The sequence below is a fragment of the Polypterus senegalus genome, chromosome 18 (genome assembly GCF_016835505.1).
Source record: "Polypterus senegalus isolate Bchr_013 chromosome 18, ASM1683550v1, whole genome shotgun sequence".
In the NCBI taxonomy this organism is placed as follows: Eukaryota; Metazoa; Chordata; class Cladistia; order Polypteriformes; family Polypteridae; genus Polypterus; species Polypterus senegalus.
Window position 1 is genome coordinate 40564410 of NC_053171.1, and position 18916 is coordinate 40583325.

The 18916-nt window shown below is 39.7% G+C and overlaps 1 long non-coding RNA gene across 1 annotated transcript; it reads left to right on the forward strand.

Moving 5' to 3' along the window:
• Positions 1 to 147: 147 nt before the first annotated feature.
• LOC120518708 lies at positions 148 to 14055 on the forward strand. Its single transcript, XR_005631282.1, has 3 exons — positions 148 to 392; positions 793 to 881; positions 13224 to 14055. It is a non-coding gene; the product is annotated as an uncharacterized LOC120518708 (long non-coding RNA).
• The last annotated feature ends 4861 nt before the right edge of the window (positions 14056 to 18916 follow it).

The window sequence follows — 18916 nt, forward strand, 5'->3', positions numbered from 1 at the left end:
CACATAATAAATTATTAGGTAAATTCTGAAGGTGAGCACTTGTGAAGGTCCCCACAGATCAGAGCAATAACTTAGGGAGTGGATATTCAGCAGATTTGGCTGCTTATTGCAGCGGCTGTTATAACAGTCGAGGATCTCAGCAGACAACCAGCTTTCTATCATTTAAAATCAAACCAATCAAATAGGAAGACGCTGCTCCCAGCTGAGAGATTTCACTCGGCGTCGCTCGGCTGGCCTGCGAGGTCACCACAAGACCGCACACAGATGGAGGAGTGTGTGGATGTTATAGATTTCAGCATTATGTGTTTGTTATTAATCCTTGTGCCCATTGCAAAAATGATTTTCAAAGCGGAGCCATTATTTTTCTGTGCTGATGTTCAGTCGCCCAGCAGGTCATTATTTATAGTCTTTCTGTGTATTTTTCTTTAAATCCTTTATTCATTTACTTTTTTTTTCTTTGTGATGTTTACACAATTTACTTTTCTTGTTCTAGAAACCAACATTCTCAAGTCTATTTCAAGCTTTCCGCTTTTAAAAGACGATGTTATGGCTCATTTACTTTATGTGACAAACACATTTAAAAAAGAGAACTAAGAATTATTAATGCCAAAATCTGCCAGCAGTATTATTAGCAGCCTCATGCAATGGGAACGTTTCAAAATAACGTCAGCTGTCATTCAAAATATCCTTTATCTTTATGCGCATATTGCCAGTTTTAGGAAAATGTGTGACACTTAAAACTGACTTGTCCTGACACTGACATCCACGTTTTCTGTTTATTTGTATCTGCAGGTTTAAATATGAGCTGAAGGCATACACAATTCATCATTTCAGGTTTCATATACACTGGAAGAGCTGCCTTTTCCTTACTGGTTTGCCAGGTGAGTCCTCAGCACTGAACCACTGGTGCTACCGCAGCAGAAAGGCAATGTAAACTGGTGTATTAGGTCTTGCACTTTTGGATGTTGTTTGATGGAGAGAGGGATGCTATATAAAGCAAAGTTTTTAATATGTTTGCATGTTCTTCGTGACATCAATAACCCAACAGCAGGACAAAAAACTGTGTCCAAATGGCTGCACTAATTAAAGTGAAGCTGGGAAACATTGCCTTAATTCCCAGTACGATAGTGTTTGCCCTTTTGGCTGCAGGGTAATCGGTGTTTCCGAGAATAGCAGGCTGACCTGTGTCTACGAGATGCTTCTTCTCTCATTTGAATAATTGCCTTGACAAATATGCATGAGGTACAACTGAAATTGTTTCCCAGAATGGCTGTCCTGGCAGGTCTAGCTGAATGTTTCCTCCCTGTTTTTCGAGTTTACAGCAGCCAAACTAATCAAACTGACTGAGGTGCATGTGGGAAAGGTTTCTTTTTTTTGTGTGTGTCCTTTTAGAGATGGATTGAATGGGAGGACTTTTTTTGGCAATATATTACGGCAGCTCAATGATTACAATGATTAGTGCTGCAGAGATCCAGGTTTGATAGTCATTCTGGTTGCTCTCTGTAAGGAGATTGTGTGTTCTATGTTGCTTTTCTGTAAAGCTCCTCAAGACTTGAATGAATATGGGTGGGTATGTGCGCTGATGTGGCATTCCATCTAGGGTTGGTCCATCTAGGCTTACATAATGGAGCTCAGAGGACTGTGGGTCTAGTCCTTCTAAATTTACATTTCAGTTTCACTAGAATGAGCTTGTCCTTCTATGTATGTGGAGTCAGTGAGTTCTAAGGGCTTTAAACCCTGTAAGACCCTAACTGTGAGACCCCAAGTGAGCCTATTAATCCACCTCTACTCCAAATGTATGCAAACAATTCAGTGCCATCACTATTGGCAGTGAGGGTGGCAGCGTTACGCCTATGGTTGACCTCATAGAGGCTAGATGCTTATTAACATGATTGCCTACTTGATATTGGAAGGAAAATGTTAAGGGCATTATCATTCCTCCATCTTCACAGAGCATATGTCTATTATCTTTTTATGTAACTTATATGCTTGATGTATTTCATCGATGGTGGTCATTTTTAATTGGATTTAATGTAATTTCACGAAAGGGGGAAGGACACAATTATTTTTTTTTTTTTGCACTATGGTCCATCAAATTCTAGTTATGCCGCCGAAATGCTTGTACTGCATTCTAATCTTGTAAATTGCCTTGGATTAAGCTGTCAGCCCAATTTGATTCAGTTTATTGCTATTAAGTGCATATCCATTTATATGGCCAGCACTGTATACAATACTTAAAAATATAACATGAATAAATGAATGCAAAACAAACATAAAGGATAATGTTGAACAGAAACAGAGAAAGAGCACAGAACCTACACAAATATACATGGACACTGTCACACGTTGGGAGCCTGGTGAGTCTCTTATAAGAACCGAGTACACAAGTGAACAGGGAAGGGAGAGGGTGTTGCACAATTACTGAGCCATTTTCAGATTCTGCTTTTGGTTTGGAATACAACTGCCTCGTAGACTACCAATGATATCACACTATAACTCCTTCTGTTCTGGCTGACAATGAATAAAAAGTGTCACAAGCATGAAATTGTTTGGTCAGCACTCCAGCCACCTTATTGCAAAACTATTTTTGCACTGAAAACCTTTGTGTTGTGGCAATACAAACATGGCAAGAAAGGCGACGAGGCTTCCACAAAGTCCCACAAAACAGGTTAGAACCTTCACTAGCCTCCCCAGATATGGCCTTAGCCCAGGCAGCCAGCCTTCAACCACCACGGGCAGGCCACTAAATTGAGGCTCTGGCTTTTAAAGTTCAAAATAGAATTTTATTGTTACAACATTTACCAGAAATACCCCACTGTTTTGAATACTGCAGCCCCACTAAATAGTAAAGGGTTAAGGCCCACATAAAAGCTCACAGAACAGATCTCACCCAAGGCAACTCTGGCCCCAGGAAGATGGAAGGCTATAGGCCTAACTAGTTCTCAAAATGGAGATCAGGCTTTTAATATTCAAAACGAAATAGCAAAGAGTTTCATAAACTTTACGTATGCCTCTCCAGGTGGACAACTGTAAAAAAGATTTTGATATTAGATTGTGATTTTTAAACTTGTTTGCTTTGGATTGTCTTTATAAGCATTTCAATTTTGTCTTAATTTTGCTATTGCACTTTTATGCTTTTTTTTATAAATAAGCTTTCATTTATATTAAGGTAAAGATTGCATGTTGGATTGTCTCCAAGAAAGAGGTATATTTTTCTTGTGGGTGTTATGTGTTAGGGATCTTTTTTGCTTGTTTTTGATTCATTTATTACAATCATTTATGGTAATATTGTTATTTATTTTTAATATTTGGCTAATTATGTATGTTTTGGGGCGGCATGGTAGCGCAGCTGCCTCGCAGTTAGGGGACCCGGGTTCGCTTCCCGGGTCCTCCCTGCGTGGAGTTTGCATGTTCTCCCCGTGTCTGCGTGGGTTTCCTCCCACGGTCTAAAGACATGCAGGTTAGGTGCATTGGCGATTCTAAATTGGCCCTAGTGTGTGGTTTGTGTGTGTCCTGTGGTGGGTTGGCACCCTGCCCGGGATTGGTTCCTGCCTTGTGCCCTGTGTTGGCTGGGATTGGGTCCAGCAGACCCCTGTGTTCGGATTCAGCGGGTTGGAAGATGTATGGATGTTTTGTCAGTTTTGTTCATTATCTACTTTCTACATGCTAAAATTTGTTCTCTGATTTTCCATGTATTTTGTAGGTGGTTCCCGGAGGGGCGGTGCCACCTGTCAATCACAGATGAGGGACTGCCCCCAGCCCTATAAATATGTATGGGGCATGCAGTCCCTCACCATTCATTGATTGTGCTTGGTGTTTTGGTGATTGTGCCTTTTCTGATACTGCTATCTTTCAGCTTACTGGTTTTTATTTTTTTTTTACATTTCTGGCTCTGTCTTTAGGATTTTGTTTTTTGATTTATATATTGGGACTTGCAGGCAATTCTTTTTTGCCTTCTTTTTGTCTTAAAAACATTGTGTGATATTTTCTGTTTTTTGTTAATTAATCTTCAATTTTAAAAAGTTTGCAATGTGGACTTTAATCACGTCTGAATTGTTTGATTTGCAATTTTAAAATGTGGAAGAGAGGGGTAAATCAAGGAAAAATGTGTTTGTCCACATTATGAAGGGCATTCTATATACTGTATATATACAGTATTCATAGATAGATAGATATTACTTTTAGTAGATATATCTAAACAGAGTGGTTTTAAATCTACATTTTCTATGTCTTACATGCACAGTATACAGGTCAGGTCAGTATGCACAATGATATTAATAATAATGTTCAAGTCAGGTGTACTGTATCTTCTTTTATTTATCAGATTACCAAAGCTGGCTGGACTGGCAGAGGAGAGACTATGGAGTGTCTCCCAGTATGACTGGAGAACACTTTTTCGCATATAGACCCCCACCAAAAACTGAAATCGAACTACTCTTCTGCTGTAAACTGGAATTATTTTTCCGCATGACAAGGCTAGTCATTCACACCTTTTTCTTAAATGTAACGGAGGCTAATCTGTCTGAGGTGTGGCTCAGAGAAGTGTTTTGTCCTGTGCCCCAGTATAATTGCATTGGCCGGTCTGATAGAGATGCTCCGTGGAGAATTTTGTTTTCCTTTTCCCCAGTGTGGCTGCCCCTGGTCAGACAAGTTGGATATGGAAAGGCAGTCTCTCTCCTTAAGACTAACCCGATCCCTCAGTCTGTCTCTCTAGAAGAATTCACAGTGGATCAGCGGACTTTGCGTTCAGCCATTGTAAATTCACATTTCGTCCAAACTAGAATGAGGCTTTCCTGCTTGCTGGGCTGAGGAGCTGATCAGCTTATTCAGCTAACACCACTAAGAGGGTCCCTCTAGAGGCACTTGGGGGGTGGGGGGAGAGGGTGGCACAATTTATTATGCTCTAATATTGAACAGATTTATTTATCAATTAAATTAAAAACTATTGAAAAAGCAGGTTTCAATGGATTTTCCCTTAGCAGAGCACTGTTGGCAGAAGTCCAGCAGGAATGGTTCCCAATTAAAAGTAATTATTAAGATAAGCGAGATCTGGCAAAATGTTTTACAGAAGATTATGGAAGCGCCGGAACCGTTAGGGGATTGTTTCATTAACAGCTAATGCGCGGCTGCCTGGCAAAGACGTACACTCAAAGATATTTAATTGCAGGAAGAGAACAGAGAGTTTAATTATGCAGTCCCAGGCTTTGTTATTCAGAATATCACTTTTAATACAACTGGAGCACATAGTTCTGCCATATCTTAAAAAAGGAGAGATACAGAAATCAGAATTCCTCATTTGCTACAAGACAGATTACCTTTAAGCCCACGTAATTGGAACTCTAGTTGTTCCCACCTTGCATTAAAGCAGTGCTCAACTCGGGCTTTATCTCCTCTGAGTTACACGGTGAGATAGAAGGAAGTCTTAATTGGCCGTTGCAAATCGCCACATTATATTAACCCCCACCCCCCACACACTTCCGGCGGCTGTTTGAAAAGCATTATGCAAATTAGCATACACGTTTGTTTTGAGAGGTCTTTCATTTATAATACTGAAATCTCTGCTATTTGCATCCACATGTCACCAATAAAGTGAGTGCATATGCCCAGTGCTGCTGTTCAGCTGAGACAGAGCAGACGTCAAACACTTTTAATGGGCTAATTGAGGGTTCGGTATTAGAAAGTCTTGCAAGTGTTCACTTTTGTGATCACAGGAGATGAGAACTTCAAGCTGTTCAAGATATCCTGGAGAGATGTAGAGTTCAGTCCCAAGAATCTTCACCTCTGCAGGAGGTTCTTTGGAGGGTCATTTAAAGAAGACCTTTGCATCGAATACTATACTTATTTAATGCAAGTACAGTCGTTATGCAAATAAGTACTGTCAACAGAATTGTGGGAGATTAGCTATGCTGTCGCCAAGCTCCTCAGTATGTAAATTGCATGCATATAAAGCTGTACTAGGAATGGATCATTATCATGTCAGCTTTGTGCACTGCGCTCTGGGTCGCTCACGCAGCACTTCTCCCTTATGACACTTCTGGCATTCACTTCACATTATTAAATAATGTGTACAATTTTAATGTTGGAAGAATTGTGTGAGAGTGCTGAACTGCAGAATGGGCCTGGAAAGAAGGGCTCAAAGTAAAGAAATACTTCAAGCAAATGATGAAAGAACTAAATTGACAATTTGGAGAGTTTTGAATGAGCAAATAAAAGCGACGGCAAGAAAAGGAAATGAGGGCGATGATAAGTAGCATAAAGGAGGCCCTTCGGACTGCAAGGCACCAATAGAGCGGAAGGGATGGAGACAAACAGAAGATTACACCCAGAATAAAATAAAGTAAAAGAAATATGGCTTAGAACTTTCTTTTTAATAAACTTAGAATTAGAAGAAATGCATGAAGAAAATATAACATGCTGAAGACTGGGGCTGTATGTTTGTAGCTGAGGAGCAATCTTTATGGAGTTCATACCTTGTTCACATGGCTTTTGTCCATATATTCCGGTCTTCCTCCTGCATCCCTAAGATGAATATGCTCAATTGATTGGCAACACTAATTTGGCCTGGTATGAGTGGGTTTGTGTGCCCTATGAAAGACTTTCATCATATTTGGGGTAGTTCTTGCCTTGCCCACATTTATTCTAGAATAAGCTTCAGCTTTCCGATTCCTTGTAATGAAAGTCACAAGTTCAAAAATAAATGGATGGACAAATGGAAGACTTAACCCTAACCTTAACTCTAATCTAGAGTGAAAACTAAGTCTAGGGAGTCCCACTGCTGCATCCATCTCCTTGTGGTATGGGATGAGTATTTTGCCAACTAAGAGATGCCTTAAATTTAAACTAGAAGTCTACCAAAACTTAGCACTGCAGGCAGAGAAATGTATGGTAGTTCTGATCTTAGATAGACTGTGCCTTCCAGCTACCGACTTGTTCTCCTGGATATTCCGGAGTATCTTTGGAAGGTCCTGATCTACATCCAGTATTTTTAACCCTAAACCTTACCCTAACACAAGGAGCCAGAATGAGACTGGTGACCTGATTCTTATACGAATAGCAGCAGAGGAGCTAAAGGATGATGGATTATCTCCTGCATGGTCACATAAAAGATATGGAGGAAAATCCTGTGCTTTTAATGTTGAAGATGGAAACTGGTTTGTCTAAACCAGGAAAGGAATAGACTGTCTCTAGGGAAAAAAAAAACAGTCAGAGAAAGAGGATGTGTCATATACTAAGAAGTTGGGAACGTACACGGATACAGTACATTGCTACACTCACCACTGAAAAAAACCACCCCAGGATCACCTGCGTGCAACAGGTGACACCTCAGCACCACACTAGTTCAAATGGAAAGGAACTGGGTAAGTTTCTTACAGTGGCTGGAGTGCCAATCCTGCCACCAACCCCCAAATTTTTCCTGCAAGTAGTCATACCCAGGATGGAGGAATTGCAGGTTAAGGGTCTTGCTCCAGGTTCCAGCAGAGTGGAATCACTGCTGGCATTTATGGGATTCAAACTAGCAACCTTCCGATTGCCGGCGCAAATCCCTAGCCTCAGAACCACAGCTTCAGATAGTTGATTATTAAACATAAAATAAAGCAAAAGTCAAAGTCACCAATCAAAGCCAGAATTCTTAATCCTGTAAAACAGTCTTTCCCTAATTTTAAGTGAAATTCAAGGACCAGGGGCCTCATGTATAAATGGTGCGTATGCAGAAAAAATGTTGCACAAGCCTATTTCCACGTTCAAATCGTGATGTATAAAACCTAAACTTGCCATAAAGCCCTCCACATTTCCACAGTAGCTCATACCCTGACGTACACAAGTTCTGCGCTCGGTTTTGCAGACTGGTGGCACCCAGTGTCAAAGCAGTGCTACTGTTCCAGTGTGATTACCCTTCTTTTTTAGATCCACATCCCTGACGCGGCTTTATAAATACAATGAAATTAACTGCATACTGTTTATTAGTTTAATGCATCTGATTGTAATTAACCGATAACAATATAATGGTCCACAAAATGGTCTAACTACTCTAAATACAAAACTGCTTTAGCGCGATTACTCTCACTGCACCTTCTTCTTCTTCTTTCAGCTGCTCCTGTTAGGGGTTGCCACAGTGGATCATCTTTTTCCGTTTTACTCTCACTGCACCACTCGGAGCAGCTGATCAGAAAGAGAATTATCGGTATACAGCATCAAGCACACGCTGCCTCAGCCATGCTGTCTATTGAACTGCTCTCACACGGCAAACGCTTCAAAACCTTTCCTGTGCGGACCTCGCGGTCCAGAAACAGTTTCATCCCCAGAAATATAACTGCACTCAATCAGTCCATCAAGTGCTTCCTGTAGAACTGTTTGTACTTATTAGTACAATCACCTCACTGTAAATTTGCGATACAGTTATAATATTGCACAACCTGAGCCATTTTTTAAAGCGCATATTTACATATGATAACGATATCATTTTTAAGATGAAATGCAGCAAAATATGTTTATTATATTATACAGATAAAACTTTAACTTCATTTAAATAACCTATATTGTTAATAATTAAACATGTGAGGACACGATGTCAATGCGGTAGCAAGGATCTGGTGCTCCGTTCACGGATTGTTCCTGCCTCACACTGTATACTTGCTGGCACTGGCGTGACACTGGAAGAATAGAATAATTAAACATGTACTATGAAGATATTTCAATGTTCCTTAAAGGTTTTGAAGAATTGGTGTTCCAAGCTTACAGATGGCTTAACATCTATCACAGAGCTGATTGTGTGGCTATTGCGTATTTGGAGAAAGAAAAGTAAGGACAGGAATTGGGGGTTAGTACGTTTGAAAGAGGCAGTACTGCTGCAATAAATGATTTCATCAAGGTCGCGCACGGTGCACGGTCTCATCTTGCGTGAGACATGAACAATCACTGTGCCACCGTGTTTCCATGTTTAATAGCATGCTTTAACTCCTATTATCATGAAAATGATATCAAGTATACATCTCAGTATTTTAATTATTCAGAGAGCTGTGATACCACGAATGTAATGGATTCTGTGTCCTGTCGGAGGAAGAGTAAGCCCGGAATGCACGTAGTGATTCACACACATAGAGCCCATAGAAGATCAAATGCAAAACAAAGCATTTAACATGCTACTTTAGTTACGATGGGATTTGAGAAACTAGTAAATTAAACGTTTTAAGATGAATTTTATGATGTTCTGCTTTAATCACAAAATAAACTATGTGATTAAAGTGGAAATTTCGAGATTAAAGTTGACATTTCATGCTTTTTCCCCACTGTGTGACTTTTTTTCTCTCTACCCTAATAAGCTCTCGTATGACACTCAGACGGTGGGCTACAACTCGCCTTTTTACAGCAACTTTGATATCTGACAACTTCTTTTTTATTTCAGGCACTGTGCAACTTTGTGAACTTGAGCTTTCGAGTTTCTCTGACACTCTATGTCACTCAATGAACTTTTGTTGTTTATACCACTGTTTAAACCAACAAATAGTACGTTTTTCTTTGCCTCCACTCGGTATTTGCTGAACTTTTTCTATTTCGCTCCGTGCTTTTGCCATTGCCTTTTCACAGAATGCTGAGCTTAAGGGCTATTTATATTGATTTGCATATTCAAAGAGGCATAATTCTGGGAGGAGGCGAGGCGGGACAGGCAGGCGCGTGCACATGTGTTTCTTTTCACGCTGACCGGGATTTATGTAGTGGAAGAACGTGGAAGTGGGTGAACACACAAATTTATGCATCTGGATTTTTTTGTGCGCAAGCACATTTCCGCTTTTGTGCTTACGCCATGTTATAGTGTGAATTCTACGCACGCCATTATGAATGAGGCATCAGGATCCTAACTGCAAGGCTAAACTTATGGTCAGTAAATGTTATAAATATTTTCTTTATAGAGACAGAATACCATGCATCAAGCCCAAAACATGAAAAAGAAGTTAAATTCTGAAAGTTGTAAAGTAAAAAATTGCAAGAACCAAGATATTAAACAAAATATTGACAAATAATTTCTTGGACAAAATGTTGTCACAATGCCAACCATGACACCTAGTGACAAGTGCCAGCTGCTATGTTTCATTCAGGATTTATTCTTTCAATTTTTATTATTATGTACTTTTTTCTAATATTACTATATATTGTGTATATGAGCCTTAAGGCCTTAATTGCTATAACGCAATGTAATTTAGTTAGCTGTTTATTGTTCTACTTTCACTGTTATAAATAGTTATCAGTACTTACCTTTAACAAAATGAGTTGGTGCAAGCGGCCTCCAGTAAGCTGATGGCTATGCAGCTGCACAAGTGCGCTCACCCGAGGCACACACATTCATAAAATGCTGACTGACCCATATGCACTTCGGGGCCATTAAAGACAGCAGCCCATGTTATTCATTAGCTCAGTGGAGAGTGTTAGTATGTCAGCAAGGGGAAAGCTGGACTAATAGTGGGAATACTTACTGGAGAGAGAAATAGAGTGTTGAAGCTTATCTAGCTGTGGACATGCACCTTCCGCTGAGTGTGTAAACTCTTAAGTGTAGAGTTCCTGATTGAGAGAGCATGTGACGTGCACTCCAATTGATGGGGATGGATTAAGCATCATCACTTGTTGATCATGCCAACCCCGAGGCCATATAAAAGAACATGGCGAACACTAGAGGTATTATTTTTTTTCCAGCCAGCTAGGGAAATGTAACCTTTGAGAGCAGTGAGATAAGAGAAGGAAGAAGAGAGCAGGGAGTAAAGTCACAGGGGTAATTAGTGAGGCGGAAAACTAGTGAGACAGACATTTGTGTACTTTTGTGAATAGTTTTCTTTTTGAAGAATAATTTTTTGATGACCTTTATTTTTTGTGGAAGAAGAAGGAAAGATTAATTTTCTTTTGTAAATATTTTCTTTGTAATTAATTTTCTTTCAGTGTGCGTTATTGCTAAGGTATGCGTTTTATAAGTAATTGCATGACCTTACACTTGATTTTTGATTTAGAATTTTGGTATTTGTTTTGAGCACCTGTAAATAAAGGCTTACATTTTTACAGTTTATTTTTGTCCTTTTATTAACTCTCTTCAACACTGATCAGTTCAGTCTATGAACTACTAAATACCAAGGTTTCAAGGTGGTGCTGGGGTCCCATAGGCATGGGGCATCACAGTGGGGCCACCATGATGTTACTGCACACTTAGCCTTTATATTTTGGTGGAGGAGATGAGCCCCTCAGAGATCATTGAATGTTCAAAGTTTAACATCATTTTGTGTGTATTGCTTTTGAGTTTTGATTTATTGGATTTTTACTTGTAGTTGTTGGGTTCTGATTACTGGTTTGCAGACTAAGATTTGTAAGCTTTGGGTTGTCTTTTAAGGCATTCCCGTTTTGCACTTGTTTTACTGTTTTTCCTACTTTGACATTCTGGGCCTCTTTTTGTTAACTCTTTTAGGGCTAATTATTATTTTTTTTTCCTTTTCTCCCAGGGCTGAATATTTTCCCAAAAACCTCAGTTTTCTAAAAAGTAATGGTGTCACATAATTCAACATAAAATACTTATTTATAACAATTTTTTTTTGTTCTAAGAGCCCCTACAGTATGTAAATTCGCAAAGGACTTTGTTTAGGAAAGCATATTAAAAAAAATGCTAAAATTATTGTTGTTTTATCTCTGTTTTTATCTTGCTTTGCCTTTGTTTAAACTTTTTATGTTGCACTTTGAGATTTACTGCTAATGTAAAGTGCCCTATAAATAAAATTAATTATTATTATTATTCCTTATTACATACCTGTTTGTCTCATCACTTATAAGCTGAAAGGCATTTTCTGGAAAAAAAACAGCTACCTGTCTTTCGTTTCGATTTCCAGATCATTTGCAATCAAATCACAAATTACAGTAAGTCAAAGTCTGATCCAGAGATAACACGCAAACAAAATAATTAAATAAATAAATAAATAATGCACACAACGCATTTCGCTTTGTGCATTCTCTTCACTCTCTTGCCTGATGTCGATGCCATTCTAGACGTAGTTTACTCTACGCTGCTCACATACACGCTGAAATTCAACATAAGTCAACGAGTCTAACAGTCCTCCTAGCAAAGAGGGTCTACCTATAACGTAACAGTGAGTCTTGTCGACATCTACAGCTGATTATCGCTCTCTAACCCTCTGCCCTCAAGCCCTGCTGTCGGCAAAAGTTGACATCCGCCCTAAAAGAGTTAATATAAATAATTTCTCCTTTTTAAAAATAATCATTGTTTGCCTTATTTCCACAGTCCAAAGGTTTTCTGATTTTTCCATCGCCCTTTAAGCACGTTTTTGTGTATTTGGGAGATTTAAATGTATTTTTGAACTTATATAGCCTAAAGTCCATTTTGGGACTGACCAGAAATGTAAGCCTACTTCTTAAGTTTGGGGTCTGGCCGCCTTTTGTGAGGCCCGTTTTGGAGTTGGCTAGTGTCGTGATGGTCTGTTTTTTTTGTTAAGTATTTTGTTGCTGTACACCTTTCACCAATCACATACCATAAACAACTACATAACAAAAAAAAACAAGTCATAAAAGTTACAACTTTCTAAAGCAACTCTAAAAGTAAAAATTAATGAGACAAATGAAACCCCTAACTATTAAATATGAAAATGACCAAAGGAGAGTGCAAAATTAAATGAAAAGTCAATATCATTATACGCTAATTAACTCTATACACACAAGATTCAAAGATTTAGCTTTGAAAATCTGAAGCATGGGCACTGGGCTGAGAGTCTGATGAGTCACAGAACGTTTTGTCAGTTATCTGCCCTGTCTCCTTTCAGTAGAACAAAAAGAGGCAGAGCAACCAAATCAGGCATGAGGAGCACTGGCCAAGCTAAGTATCTGAGGGGAAGCTACAGTTACATTGGAGATTCAGCATTTCATTGTGGTTCTCAAATTCTGTTTTTATGATCTGTGCTTTATGTTTGGATTTACTGGCCTGTAACCCCTGCATTTGCTATAAGATATTGGATTCTGATTTGAATTTGTTTGTTTTAAGTTTTAGCCAATGTTCCTCCCATGACTTATGTTTAAATTTCTTTTTTGTTCTTTTTTAAAAATTGTTTATTGTTTTTAATCACTTCTGTTAACATTGTTCTTTCCATTCATTATTTGTCAAATAATAAATTTCCTGTTAATTTCATTCTTTTTATGCATTATTTACTTTCTTTGTATGTAATGATGTTCTACTATTTTTCTAGAATTTTATGAGTGCATGGCCAAGAGATGAGACCTCCCTCAACTCGTCGCTAGGGAATCCCTGCCAGCCTTTAAAGGAGTTCCTTGAGATTCATTGTTTGCCCTTTGAAGGAGTTTTGAGAGTTTTGTTTTGTGAGTATTACCTTTCTGTTGCTTAGTTGGATTTCTGAAAGTTGCTGCTCTCTATAGTTTTTTGATTTCTGGATTTGCTTTGGGACTTGGCTGCTGTGGCTTCCCTTTTAGGCAAATCCTTTTTGCCTTCTTTGATTTTGCAAATGCTTTGTTGTTCTTCTATTTTTTGGTAGTCAGTTCTCCATTATTAAAGATTTGTTATTGCCTTGTTCTTTACAAGCCAGAGGTTTATGGTCATCCCATTCCTTGAGGGGCACTTTTGATATATTTTGGGGCATTTCTGTATATATTGAATTTTAGAAATGTGTTCCCATTTTTTTTCCTCAGCAGGCAATTTCACAGGTTAGGTTGACTTTGGTGAAGCTTTTGTAGACATTATTGTTTAAAACCATTCCTGTGTAGCTTTGACTATGCTTGGTGTTGTTGTCTTGCTGTAAACAAATCTCTCCCAAGGTGCAGATTTCTTGCAGACTGCATCAGGTTTTGCTCCATGATTTCCCAATATTGTGATGCATTCATTTTTCCTTCACCCCTCACAAGACTTGTAGGACCTGCTGCAGAGAAGCATCCCCTACAGTAGCATTTCTCAACCTTTAAGTATTTACGACCTGAGATTTCATAATAGGTTTAATTGCGCCCCCCTAACGTTTTTTTGAAAGGAGCCCACTAATACCAATTTGTTCTTTTTTAATTAATGATATATCATAGATACATATATTATTATACCTACTTAACTTTTATCAACATTTATCTAACTCTATATTTATTTTTCCAGTATCAGAATGTAGTTTAAGTTAATTATTAACTTAATTAATAAACTATTATCGGTACTGACCCCCTACTCTCTTTTCTGTTTCTTTTTCCGGTTTCTTTGTGGTGGTGGCCTGCGCCACCACCACCTACTCTAAGCTTCATGATGCTCCAACAATGATGGATGGATTAAAAGGCAGAAGTCTACGTGACCATCATCATCATCAAGCCCTTCCGTGAGAATCCTAAATCCAAAGAGGACTGTTTCATTTATGTTAGGTAGAATGCCCAGAGGGGACTGGGCGGTCTCATGGTCTGGAATCCCTACAGATTTTATTTTTCTCCAGCCGTCTGGAGTTTTTTTGTTTTTCTGTCCCCCCTGGCCATTGAACCTTACTCTTATTCGATGTTAATGTTGATTTATTTTGTTTTATAATTGTGTCTTTCATTTTTCTATTCTTTAATATGTAAAGCACTTTGAGCTACTGTTTGTATGAAAATGTGCTATATAAATAAATGTTGTTGTTGTTGTTGTTGTTAATTTGTTTTGGTTTCAATAGATGTATTTATCATATTTTTGATTGTTTTCGTTTTTTTACATCTTCGCACCCCCCTTTTTGTTACTTCACGCCCCCCAAGGGGCGTCTGGCCCACAGTTTGAGTACCACTGCCCTACAGCCTAATGAGCCACCACCATGCTTCACAGTGGAGGTGGTGTGTATCAAATATGGCATTCAGTTTGAAGGCCAAATAGTTTTATTTTGGTGTAATCAGATCACAGATACTTCTTCCAGATAACTTCAGAGTCTCCCATGTTCCATCTGGAAACTCCTAGCGGAGATGTCTAGTGCATTTTTTTATCAGCGGCTTTCTCTTTGCCATGCTCCCATAAAGGTGAGACTGGTGAAGAATCCGGGCAGCAGTTGTTGTCTGCACAGTCTTTACAATATAATCCAATGTAGCTTATAACTCCTCTGGAGATCTCATAGTTCTCTTGGTGGCCTCCCTCACTATTTTTTTTCTTGCAGTATCACTCAGTTTTTGTGGACTACCTGCTTTAGTCAGTCTTAGCTGTGCCAGCGTCTTTCCATTTCTTAATAAAAGATTTAACTGGACTCTAGTGGATATTCAGTGACTTGGATATGTACTGTACTTGTGTTCATCCCCTAACTTGTTCTTTTCAATCCCTTTTTCATGGAGTTGCTTGGCATGTCGGTTAGGTCATCATGCAGATTGACCACAAGTTGGACCTTCCAGATAAGGTACATTTATAAAACCATAAATCGAAATCCCAGACAGGGATTTCCAGTTGGCTGTCACAATGATAATTTAGGTTTGCCATATTAAGGGGTGAATACTTATGTGATGCATTATTTTGTGTTTTACATTTGTAATTTTATTTTGACCATTTTGCAGCAATCTCTTTTCACTTTGACATTAAAGAGTCCTTTTCTGTTGATCAAATTAAATTCAGTGTGATTCCATGTGGTATAAAAATACAATGTAGAAACGTCTAAGAGGTGAATATTTTATATAGACCATGTATGTTCATGTGTAAAGGGGCTTAGTAGGGTGGATGTCATTTGTTACCTAGTAGATGAGAGCAGTATATTGAGGAGCTTCAACTCTCGCCTTTGTATTGCATTGGAAGATTTACTTGAATATTAGCTTTATTTTCTCAAAGGGTTTCTGATATTCTCATTGTATTGGCTTGAGTTAGGAATTTATGCAATTTAAAATTGACCATTAAGCTGAACACAAAGTAAGCATTGTGAATAATACAGGGCAGGACGACAGACAATTTTCATTGTGTATTTTGGATGTACAGTAGTTTTCATGTCTGTTGAGGTCCTGGTGTATGTCCAGTCTTGGTGCCGTCAATGTTATAAACACAGGAGAGACATCTAAAATGCTGTAGAGTGTGGCTTAAAGGTGGTAACAGAAGATGACGGAGTAGGTTGTAAAATGCCTAGATTTACTGAGAAGTCAGAGTTCTTAGTTGAGCTGGTGATATCACATGAAGCTATCGAGTTTTGTTGATGTTCATTGACATCGATGTTCCCGGTGTCATTGAAGGAGACTTTGAAGTTGATCACATTGATCATATTGTTATTAATGCAAGAGATTAGATGCTAGCTGCCAGAAGTCCATGAACAGCATGATCCGTGTTTGATGTACTTTGTTAATCCCAGAGTGGTGTGGTCCCCGGCCGGGGTGCCCAGGAGGACCAGAGGAGGGCTTGTGCCTCCTCTAGACCGCGAAGGGGTGTCCGTCCTGGTTATGTTTGGGGCCACGTGTACAGGGCTTGGAAGCCCAGCCCTGTAGGGACCCGTGGCCACCGACAGGTGGCGCCCCGATTCCGGAATATCCCGTGTGGTCCCCGGCCGGGACGCCCAGGAGGACCAGAGGAGGGCTTGTGCCTCCTCCATTCCGCAAGGGGGCATCCGTCCAGGTTATGTTGGGGGCCCAGGTGCCTGAGGAAGGAAGACGACAGGGGACACCCGGACGGCTTCCGGGTGCGCAGCTGGCACTTCCGCCACACGGGGGTGTGTCCGCGGGAGATTGCCGGGAAGCAGCTGGAGCCCCTCTGGGTTCCTATAAAAGGGGCCGCGCAGTAGAAGTCGAGTGGAAGAGGACGGAGCTGGAGTGAGGACTGGAGGCGGCCAGAAGAGAGAGAGAGAGAGAGAGAAAGAGGCATTGGACATTGGGGGTTCGTGAGTGCATGATAAGACTTGTATTTAACAATTGTAAATAAAACAAGTGTTTGGTGGAACCAATGATGTCTGTCTGCCTGTGTCCGGGTACAAGTTCACAGTGGAAATCATCTTTTTGCATAACCTTTGAGGGTCACAGTGCAGGGTCAGCCATCGTACAGTGCCCCTGGAGCAATTTTCAGGTTAAGGGCCCAATGAAGTAGAGGATCTCTTCTGGTCATGTAACGGGATTTGAACTGGCAACCTTCCAGATACCAGTACAAATCCTGAGGCTTCACTCCATCCTTACTGTTACTGATAGAAATGAAATTAATGACCCCCTGGTCAGGGAATAAATGTTTCCCACATGCCAGTAGTCCAGGAGCAGAGGCAGAGAACAACAAAGCTAGTGGGGTTATCTCCAAAGGGCCAGTTTGTGGAGGTAAAATGAATGCCCAAAGGCAGCTACCCTAGTCAGTTAGGCCCACATAAGGTAACTATCGTAGGTCTTTATGATTCTGTCTTTCTTTGTGCTTCTTAACTTTACTTTTCCTATAGTACTTAAAGAAATGTGCCAAGTGCAGACAAACACTCTTCCTACCATTGTCTTTGAACATCTTACCCTTCCTTCAAAAAGACAATATAAATTCATTCTGCACCACTGAAATAAGACAGAGAGGAACTAAGAAAAATGGTTCTTTTTGCAGGTGTCTGCATGTCAGAGGGTTTTATCTGTTTGGGCAGAGAGGACTGAGCAAAATCGATACAAAATAAAGCTGAGTACAAAGAAAGTATAGAAAAGACATCAGGAAGCTAAATGGAATCATTAGCAAATACCAAACCTGCCTGGAGTGCAGCTCGCTGTCATCGGTCAGCCCCCAAGAGATCATACTGTGGCGGCAGGACCCTCCAAGCGTGGCTCCGCGTGACAGATAGTACCTGTGGTCTGAGCAGCTCATTGTGGGGAACGGAATCGACTCTTTTAAAGATTATGCAGACTCAGTATGAAGGGCTCGTCAGAGTCCCATATTTAAGGAAGCACAGTTAGATGGAGTATGGTTTAGTAATAATCTCCTGATGTTTTGTACTTTGTGTAAGTCAGTATGTATGGAGGCTCAGACTGGGTTTACTGAAAGGTGACCTCAGAGGGTTAATATTGTGACTCACCACATACCAAGTGGAAGTTAAAGACTCTTCATATTCTGTCACCTTTATTTGTGATACGAGGGGCAAAGGAAAGCTGGTAATGAGGTGACAGAGAGCAGAGCAGGAGCAGACAACCCTGATCCTCCAATGCCTGTAAAGGTGAGACTAATGACCCAATTTTGTTGACCTTTTACTAATAATAAAACTATTGCTTTCTTGCTTTACTCTCAGTCTTTAGATTCGAATACTCGCTGTCAGATACAATTTCCTATGCTGTACACAAAATAACTTGAAGTATTAATCACAGTATCAGTTTCTCTTCTTAAACATTGCTGCAGTTTTAGAGCAGTCAGAGGTAAGTTTTGAGTCAATGGTGAGCCTTGGACTGGCTACGTCATGTTTTACTACTAGAACACACTGCCTGCGTGTAAATACAGTCAAGTATTGTTATCTTTTTCAACATATTTGAACATGCAAACAGTAGATCTTCATGCAAAAAGTGCCTCTAGATAAAGGTGATATACTTGAATAAAAGGACAAGGAATACTTAACTTTTCTTCATCAAAAATACCAATAGATGTAATGGTCAGCTGGGGAAAATGTAAGACCCCCCCTTGCCCTCAGAAGCTGGTATTGATCCCTTTAGCACAAATGACTTATTGTAGGTGTTTTGCATAACTGCCCACCAGTCTCTGAAAAGAAAGGTAAGCTTATTGACCACTCCTTCATGCAAAATTCCTTAATATGCAAGACATTTGTGGGTTTTCTTGCATCTGCTGCCCATTTTTAAAGCTTTCCACATCAGTTCAAGGGGATTTAAATCAAGGCTTTGACTAGGCCAGTCCTTAACCATCCATTTCTTCTTTTTGAGCCATTCCTCTATCCTCCCTGGCCATCAGACCTTACTCTTATTCTATGTTAATTAATGTTGTCTTATTCTAATTCTTACTTTGTCTCTTATTTCTCTTTTCTTC